This window comes from Cricetulus griseus, chromosome 3 (genome assembly GCF_003668045.3).
Source record: "Cricetulus griseus strain 17A/GY chromosome 3, alternate assembly CriGri-PICRH-1.0, whole genome shotgun sequence".
Classification (NCBI taxonomy): Eukaryota; Metazoa; Chordata; class Mammalia; order Rodentia; family Cricetidae; genus Cricetulus; species Cricetulus griseus.
In genome coordinates this window covers 268347498-268356793 of record NC_048596.1, presented here as the reverse complement: position 1 = coordinate 268356793, position 9296 = coordinate 268347498, and the positions used below count along the sequence as shown (strand labels likewise).

The 9296-nt window shown below is 45.6% G+C and overlaps 1 pseudogene; it reads left to right on the top strand.

Moving 5' to 3' along the window:
• Nucleotides 1-8384: 8384 nt before the first annotated feature.
• Nucleotides 8385-9046, top strand: LOC100763550 (annotated as a pseudogene).
• The last annotated feature ends 250 nt before the right edge of the window (nt 9047-9296 follow it).

The following is a 9296-nucleotide window of genomic DNA, read 5'->3' as shown; positions in this document are numbered from 1 at the left end:
GAATTCATGTAATAAGCAAAAATATTACCAATTTTAGCAAATGATAAATATTCCACCATGATTTTACCTGATTTCTACTCCAGATGCAGTAACTATCTTTGACCAGCAGGTGGCGAAGGCGTTCAGCTAGGCAGCACGGTGGCAGTGGTGGAGGTGAGATCACATAGGCGGCTGTGCTTAGCTTAGAGAGTGTATGGCCTTGCCGGCCCCAACCACTAAAACAGGTACAGCTTTACAGCCACCGCGGCCAGGGAAAGTCAAGGGCCCTGCTGAAAGCTGAGGCCTAGTCCTGAGGCCCACTTGGCTCAAGGGCAGGAGGCCTCCGGGCATGGGTAGGCCACAGTCCGGGCTGGTCCCGAACACACACAGCTAGAAACTTCATGGTAAAACCATGGGGAGGTCTGTAAAAGTCTCCCAACTGGGCAGACGGTTCTGAGTGACTCAGAAGCAGCGGGAATGCCCAGGCTCTCCCAAACAGGACCTAGCTTTACAATATCCTGCTTCTGACAACCAGATAATGTGGGAAATTACCAACATGGAGCCAGGTAAAAATACAAGGGAATTTAATAGGGAAAAGCCTTACTTACAGAGTGACCTAGCCAGCCGGCGGGACAGCAGTAAGTACAGCAAGCCGAAGATGAAAATGAAAGAAGGGGCTGCCACGTGAGCATCCCTCACTCTTAAACCTTCCCTATGTCACCCTGACCATGCCCTCACAGGCATGGTCAGGCATACCTGTAACCAGCCCCTAAGCAGGCGTGGCTACAGCATCCCCTACAGTTTTTCATTTTATTTTGAAATTTCATTGATATATTTATTTTACATGGCATCGTGATACATAAAGATACCTTTGTGTAAGTATACATTGTGTGCTGGACACATTCACCCTTAATTTATTTTTGATTACATCTTACAAAAGTATGACTCTGGAATGGTGGTGCACATCTGTAATCTCAGAACTTGGGGTGCTGAGACAGGATGATGGAAAGTTTGAGTCTGTCCTTGGAGACACAATGAGACCTTATCTCAAAATCCAAACCAATGAAAACAACAGGGGCTGGAGAGAAGGCTCAGTAAGTGAAGTTCCTTGGCCAGCAGGTGTGGTCACTCCCCGAAACTCCAGGATAAGCATCTGTCTCATAAGGTAAAGAGAAATAGAAGACATCCAACACCAATCTCTGGCTTCCAGGTGCACATATGCACGTGTACACACACACACACACACACACACACACACACACACACACACACACACTAAGAAGTATCAATCTTATGTTAGATGTTTGTTTTAAACCAGCCTTCTTTTACTATGGACAGTTTGAACATCCCCGATCTAAGCTGGACTGCAAATCCAGGTCCATCCCTGAGTATCTGTATGAACCTGAAGTCAAGTGCCCCGCCCCTGCCCTCACCAAAGCCCTCACAGCAGGCTGAGGACAAAGGATACAGAGGTCATCTTTCATTCTGTTGCCTTGTGCTCTAGGACCAGAGTGATCAAAATGTCCTAAGGAGGCTGGGGACACACTGAGGCAGGCAGGGGTGGGCAATACGTGGTAGACTATGCAGTCATGAACCTGGGCTTCTCCCAGGATCCTAGTTTCTGTAAAAGGGATCGTTCTCACTGCCATTGTGGACTTGAGGCAAGTGTCCACCCTTGGCCCTGACTGCTAGCCTTTGCAAGGCTCTCTTATGGACTAGCAAATCTCCATGGGGCCTCATAGCAGGTCACATGTGCCTCTGCTCTGCACAAATGACTGCTCTTTGAATATGTACTTTATCCCGTCTCATTTGCATGTCCAAACATGACCTGTCCTTCAAGTTCAGCTCAAACACCAAGTTCTCCATTAAGTCTGTGAAGCAGCCAAGAGTGAACAAAAGGACTGCTGAGGCTTAATCTAAAGAGATGTGGCTGGCTCTTTACTTTCAGAAAGTTTCCAGCAAGGAGTCTCCAGAGTTCTCCCTCAGCTCACTGACTCACTGTCGAGGTTTGGATAACAATCTCTGCAGATCTTAGGGCTTGAGTTTTTCTTCCTCTTCTTCATTTTCCTCTCCTTCTCCTCCTCCTCCTCTTCCTCCTCCTCATTTTTCCTTCTTTTTAATGATTTATTTATTTTGATTTTATGTACATTGGTGTTTTGCCTGCATTTGCATCTGTATGAGAGTGTGTCAGATCACCTCAAGCTGGATTACAGACAGATATGAGCTGTCTTGTGGTGATATTTTGTTTATGATCTAACAAATAAAGTTTGCCTGAAGATCGGAGTGCAGAGCTAGCCACACGAGTTAGTCATAGAGGCCAGGCAGTGGTGGCAGACATCTTTAATCCCAGCACTCAGGAGACAGAAGCAGATGGATCTCTGATAGTTCAAGGCCACCCTGGGCTACAAGAAATTTATCCAGTGTAAAGGAGAAACAGAGTCAAGTGATGGTGGCTCACTCCTTTAATCCCAGTTCTTGGGAGGTGGAGAGAGGAAGGAATATGGCTGAGCAGAGAGAGGAATGTAAGATGGGAGGAGACATGAGCTCTGGGCAGTCTGAGGCAGCAGTGTGAGGCTGCAGTCTGTGGAGTCAGTCTGAGGACAGGATCGCCCCTTTGATTTGAGCATTGGTAGGGGTGAGAACTATCTATGGCTGGCCTGTTTGCTTCTCTCACCTTTCAGCTTTCACACTGAATAGCTGACTCTGAGCACATTGTTTACTATCTTATAAGATGAATAAGGCATGTCTCAGCCCCTATAATCCATTCCCTTCATCTCCAGATAGTTTTCCTATAGCCTATGTTTTTAAAAGTTAAAAAAAAATATGTTACTATTTTATGTGTTTGAGTGCTTTGCCTGCAGGTATGCTTGGGTACCATGTATATGCAGTGCCTGCAGAGGCCAGAAGGGGGCATCAGATGTCGTATAACTGAAGTTATGAATGGTTGTGAGCCCCTATGAGGTACTAGGAGTAGAACCGTGGTCCTCTGGAAGAGCAGGCAGTGTTCCTAACTGCTGAGTCATCTCTCCAGCCCCTGTAGTATGTATTTTAAGGATTAATTTTTGGATATATTTGTCAAGAGAGCAAAAGTTTCCAAGTCACACCTGTATGTGTGCAAATACACACACTAAAAACTAGATGATCATTTTGAAATAAACCAGTGGTTCTAGTGGACAGTGTATATAGAACGAATGGCCAGGGACCAAGCCCTGGGGCTGTTGTCTGGGCCAAGAGGGCTATCTGTGAGTTGGCAGCATGCACTGGGATTTCTGGAAGCAGAAGTTGAGAATTTGGGTTGCAAGAAATCTAAGTCACCCAGTATTGTCTATAACAAAGACCCATGTGGGACTGGAGTGGACAGGTGCTGAGTATAAGTGGCTTGGAGAGGGCACAGCTGGGGAAGCCTGCAGGCTCTGGTGGCTGGAAGCTGGTGAGACCCTGGGACATCAGGCCCAACTTCGAAAGAAAATCTGTGTCAACCTCTGTATATCTTCCTTCCATGTTAGACAACGCCCATTGAAATGGGGTCTGTTACATTACCTCTTCTTCTAGCCAGTTTGAGGTAACAGGGCCTGGATTTACTCTGCCTTTGGAAACAATAGCAAAACAAAACATAGCAAACAACACTTTTAAAGGCACTGGATCTATGTTCACTGAAGACAGGAAACAAACAAGGTAAATGTAGTTCTCCACCTTTGTCACCTTGAGAGAGTTCTTTAGCCTTGGCGCTGACACTCATCACTCAAGTGTGTGACAGATTTCCTGAGTTGCAGACACAGCACTGACAGTCTGGGGAGTCCAAAGCATTAGAGCATATAGGAAGGATCCAGAGAGAAGCAAGGGCACAGAGTGCTGCATCTTTGTCACAGGTGTGTGAGGAAAGGGAGCGCACAGAAGACAGAGCAGGCCCACAGCGATGCCTGTCCCCACCAGTGTTATTGCAAAGCTCAGAAACCATAAGCCCTGGGAAGCACTTCCTGGGGTCTTTCTTCAGTAGTGGAAATAATCAGCCCTATGCTGACCACTGCTCTGCCCCCAACAAACCATTTCTAAGTCACTCAACTGCATCCTGGAACAAAATGTAAGGTTTGTAGGAATGCAAAAATGCCCAGCGTCCAACAGAGTAAAATTTACTGTGTCTGGCATCTAATCAAAGATAATCAGGCAGGCAACAAAGTAGGAAAACATGAGGACAATAACCACAGGCTCACAGCCAAGTCAGAACAGACAGATGGTAGAATTCGCAGGCAACGACATTAAGAATTATAACTAAGGGCTGGAGAGCCAGCTCCTCAGACAAAGGCGCTTGCTGTCAAGCTTCACCCCCTGAGTGGTCAGAACCCACAAGATGGAGAGAACAGACACCACAACTTTCCCTCTGACTTCCATGTGTGTGCTCACGGCACACAGGTGCTCACACACACACATACACACAACAAATAAACAAAATGTAACACAACTCAAAGTTATTGCAATCATATTGTGTAAATTTTCAAAGAGCTGGAGACACGAGAGAGAAATATCTCGGAGGTGGGCTGGAGAGATGCTTGCAAAGTGGATGAAGTGCTCACTGTGCGAGCATGAGGACCAAAAGTTCAGATCCGTAGCATCCACATAAAAGCCAAGTACTGTGGTGTATACCTGTAACTCCAGTGCTGGGGGTGTGGCAGAGACAGGCAGATCCAAGGGCTGAGTGGGTCAGCCAGTCTAGCTGGAATGGAAGCTCCACATTTAGTAAGAGAGCCTGTCTTGAATAATAAGGTGGAGAGTGATCAGGCAAGATACAAGATACCCAATATGTTCTGGCCTTGTACATATACACATAGGCAAGTACACTTTGCACACACATACATGCATACACCACACACCCACACATACACACACACACACACACTGTCTCTCTCAGAGGAACAAACATAAGGAAGTATCATATTTCTCCTCACAAACAATATAAACAAAAAGACAATGGAACAAAAATCATAAAAACATGAATTTGAAGAGGATCTCTACCTAGAATTCTATGCTGCAATGAAGAGAACATTCAGAAAGGGAAGCAAAATAAACATTCCCAGAGACACAAAGTAGAAAGAATCCATTGCTAGAAGGTCTGAGGGACAAGGATGTCAAAAGTCATCCTTTGGCTGGAGGGAATCTGGATCTGCTACAGAAGATAAGGGGCCCTGGCCTGGAGGTTAGCTCCAGAATGCCACAACTGTTTCCATATTATTGAAATATTCAGCGGACTGCTTAAAACAACAATGCATGATGGAGTTTAGGAACTGTGTGCATGCAAATAAATGTATGATAATAAACAAAGACCCAGAGGGGTGATATGTCAGTATACTACTAGAAGTTATATGTTGTATGTGGAATGGTGTGGTGTCACCTGGTAGGCTGGGGTAGGTCAACCATGTATACCTCAAACTCTGAGTAGCTACTAAAATAACCAAAGAGTCACAGCCACTAAAACTGCAAAGGAGACTGAGTTGAATCATAAAAAATAAATATTTAATTAACCCTAAGGAAGATTTTAATAAGGAAAAAGGAACAAAGAGACATAGGTGCATTAAAATAAATGGCAAGGTGAAAGAACTCAAACCCAGCTAGCTCAGTAATCACATGAGCCCAGAATCATCTATATCCCTATTAAAATGGTAGTTGTCGCTGGGTGTTGGTGGCACATGCCTTTAATCCCAGCATTCGGGAGGCAGAGGCAGGCGGATCTCTGTGAGTTTGAGGCCAGCCTGAACTACATAATGAGACCATGTCAAAAAAAAAAATCACAATGAAAATCAGGGAGGAGTTTTCACTGGTGAAGTCTACCAAACATGTAGAAAGAAGCAGTACCACGTATACATACACACACACACACACACACGCACACGCACACGCACACGCACACGCACACATACACATGCACGCGAACATAACACATACACACACGCACACACGCACACACACACACATGTGCGCACATACACAAACATGCACACACATGCACACATGTGCGCGTGCACAACACATGCACACACAGGCACACACACGCGCACACACACTCACACATGCGCGTGCATACACACGTGCACACTCACGCGTGCACACACATGCACACACGTGAACACGCATACACGCGAGTGCGCACTCACACAAACACACAATACATACACACACGTGTGTGCGCGTGCACACACATGCACATGCATGCACACACATACACACACGCACACACTCACACATGCACGCACATACACACACATGCACACACACATACACACACACACGTCCAGAAGGCTGAAGGCGTGGTATTTCCTAACTCATTCTGTAAGACCAGCATTAAGTTTTCATTACACAGATTTTGAGGAGACATAAACATTAAGAGATTGCAGCTTCCTTTCCAAAATGATGTGTTTACCAAACCTGATAATTTGGAGATTTATGCAGGCTTTGGTATGTAGGAACGATTGCTCAAACCGTTAGCCACTGGGGATAAACTCAGTCTCCAGCTCTCCACTCTGCTCTCTCTCCAAAGGTTAAAGTGGTGATGCTGAAAGCTCCAGCCTTCTAGTTGTGACTTTCTGATGACCAGCCCTTACCCTGCAGCCATATAGGGACTGTGCTGGCTAGCTTCATGTTAACTTGACCAAGCTAAAGTCATCTGAGAGGAGGGAACCTCAATTACGAAAATGCCTCCATAAGATGGGGCAGTAAGCAAACCTCTAGGGCATTTTCTTAATTAGTGATCGATGGGGGAGGACTCAGCCCATGGTGGGTGGTGCCATCCCTGGGATGGTGGCCTTGGTTCTCTAAGAAAACAGGCTGAGCAAGCCCTGGAGACCACCAAGCCAGTAGAAAGCCCCTTTCAAGGCCTCTGCATCAGCTCCTGCCTCCAGGTTCCAGCTCTGTTTGAGTTCCTGTCCTGACTTCCTTCGATGGACAGCACTGTGGAAGTGGAAGTGGAATAAACCCTTTCCTCCCCAACTTGCTTGGGTCATGGTGTTTTGTCTCAGCAACACAAACCCTAAGACAGAAGCCCACTAAGACTCACCTCATAGCTCAGTCAAATTTAATGGAAAGACACTTATAAATAACAAAAGATGCTGCAGTCACTCAGGGGACCCCAAAGCTTTTAGGAGCTCTGGACCAGGAGCTCGGGAGAAAGATCAAACATGTATTTCTCATTATACCACAGGAAAACGTGTGAAAAGGCATGTAGGAAAACCAAGAAGAAATCTCACACTTACTCTTAAAACACTGAATTCCTTGGTCTAAGACCAGAAAGAAGGCTGGGATGCTGACTCCCATCACCACCAGGCAGCATTTCACTATAGGTCTGTCCAACGAAATCAGGCAGGAAAAAAAAGCAGGATAATGTAATGTGAGAAGTCAGAGCTAAGAGTCTGCAATGACATTATTTCTGAAAAAAATATAAGCAAAGAACAACAACAACAACAAAAACCCTGATCTGATCAAATCAAAGTAAGTTTTGTTTCATTTGTCGGCCTAGGGATCAAATCCAGGGCCTTGCACACACCAGGGAAGCCTTGTACCTCGGGCTACATTCTAGCCTTCTCTTAGCTTTACAAATTTGAAACAGTCTCATTCATTTGCTCTGACTGGCCTTGAACTCACTCTATCCCAGGCGGGAATTGAACTTGTGATCCTCTCTCTCAGCCTTCTGAGTAACTAAGACCTCAAGCCTGCATCTCTGAGACTGGCTTAAGTGGTTGTTTGCTTGTTTTATAATAAACGATGTGCTCTGGAAACAATAGAACTATTTAGATGAATGGATAAATGAGTTGCCATATACATGAACCTATTATTAATCTGAAAATTTCCGGGTACAAGAAGCTAGACAAAAGAGAATGGGATTTCCATTAATATAAATTCCTGAAACTGCGAAGTAACATTTAATTAGAGAAAGAACATGAGTGGCTGCCAGGGGAGGGGAGGTTGAGAATGGGTAAGAAGGAGGAAGTTATAAAGGGGTGCTGGAGAGTTAGCTCAGCAGTTAAGTGCTCTTGTAGAAGACGTGGTGTGGTAGTTTGAATAAAATTGCCCCCCCTCCCCATAAGCTCTTAGGGAGTGGCACTACTAGGAGGTGTTTGCTTTTTTGGAGTGGATATGGCCTTGTTAGAGGAAGTGTGTCACTGTGGGGGCAGGCTTTGAGGTCTCCTTTGCTTACGCTTTGCTCAGTGTCACAAACCATTTCTTGTTGCCTTCAAGATGTCAGACTCTCAACTGCTTCTCTAGCAAATGTCTACCTGCACTCTGCAATGTGCCACTAAGATGATACTAGACTGAATCTCTGAACTGTAAGCAAGCCATCCCAATTAAATGTTTTCTTTATAAGAGTTTTGGTGGGACTTTGCAGACAACGCTGTCCCCTGTGACCTTTTCCTGCAGCCATGGTCAACCCCACCATGTCTTTGACGTCACGGCCAATGGCGAGCCCTTGGGTCGCCTCTCCTTCGAGCTATTTGCAGACAAAGTTCCAAAGACAGCTGAAAACTTTCATGCTCTGGGCACTGGAGAGAAAGGATTTGGACATAAGGTTTCCTCCTTTCACAGAATTATCCCAGGATTCATGCACCAGGGTGGTGACTTCACACACCATAATGGCACTGGCCGCAGGTCCATCTACAGAGAGAAATTTGAGGATGAAAACTTCATCCTGAAGCATACAGGTTCTGGCATCTTGTCCATGGCAAATGCTGGACCAAACACAAATGGTTCCCAGTTTTTTATCTGCACCGCCAAGACTGAGTGGCTGGATGGCAAACATGTGGCCTTTGGGAAGGTGAAAGAAGGCATGAGCATTGTGGAAGCCATGGAGCTTTCTAGGTCCGGGAATGGCTGGATCAGCAAGAAGATCACCATTTCCGACTGGGGCAACTCTAATTCTTTTGACTTTCAGGCTTCTTACCTACTAGACCATTCCTTGCGTAGCTCAGGAGAGCATCCCCACCCCATCTGCTCGCAATGCCCTGTAATCTCTGCTCTCACTGAAATTCTTTGGGCTCCATATTTTCCTCATTCCCCTCCAAGTCTAGCTGGATTGCAGAGTTAAGTTTATGATTATGAGTAAAAACTAAGTAATTAAAAAAAAGAGTTGCTGTGGTTATGGCGTCTCTTCACAACAATAGAAATGCTAACTGAGACACCTGGGTTTGATTCCCACTGCCCACACCTGGACTTGGTTCCTAGCCCGCACTGTGGTTCACAGCTCCAGTTCCAGGGGATCTTACTTCCTATCTTCTGACCTCCATGGGCCTCAAGCACGCATGTGGTGCACATACATACTTGTAGGTAAACACATA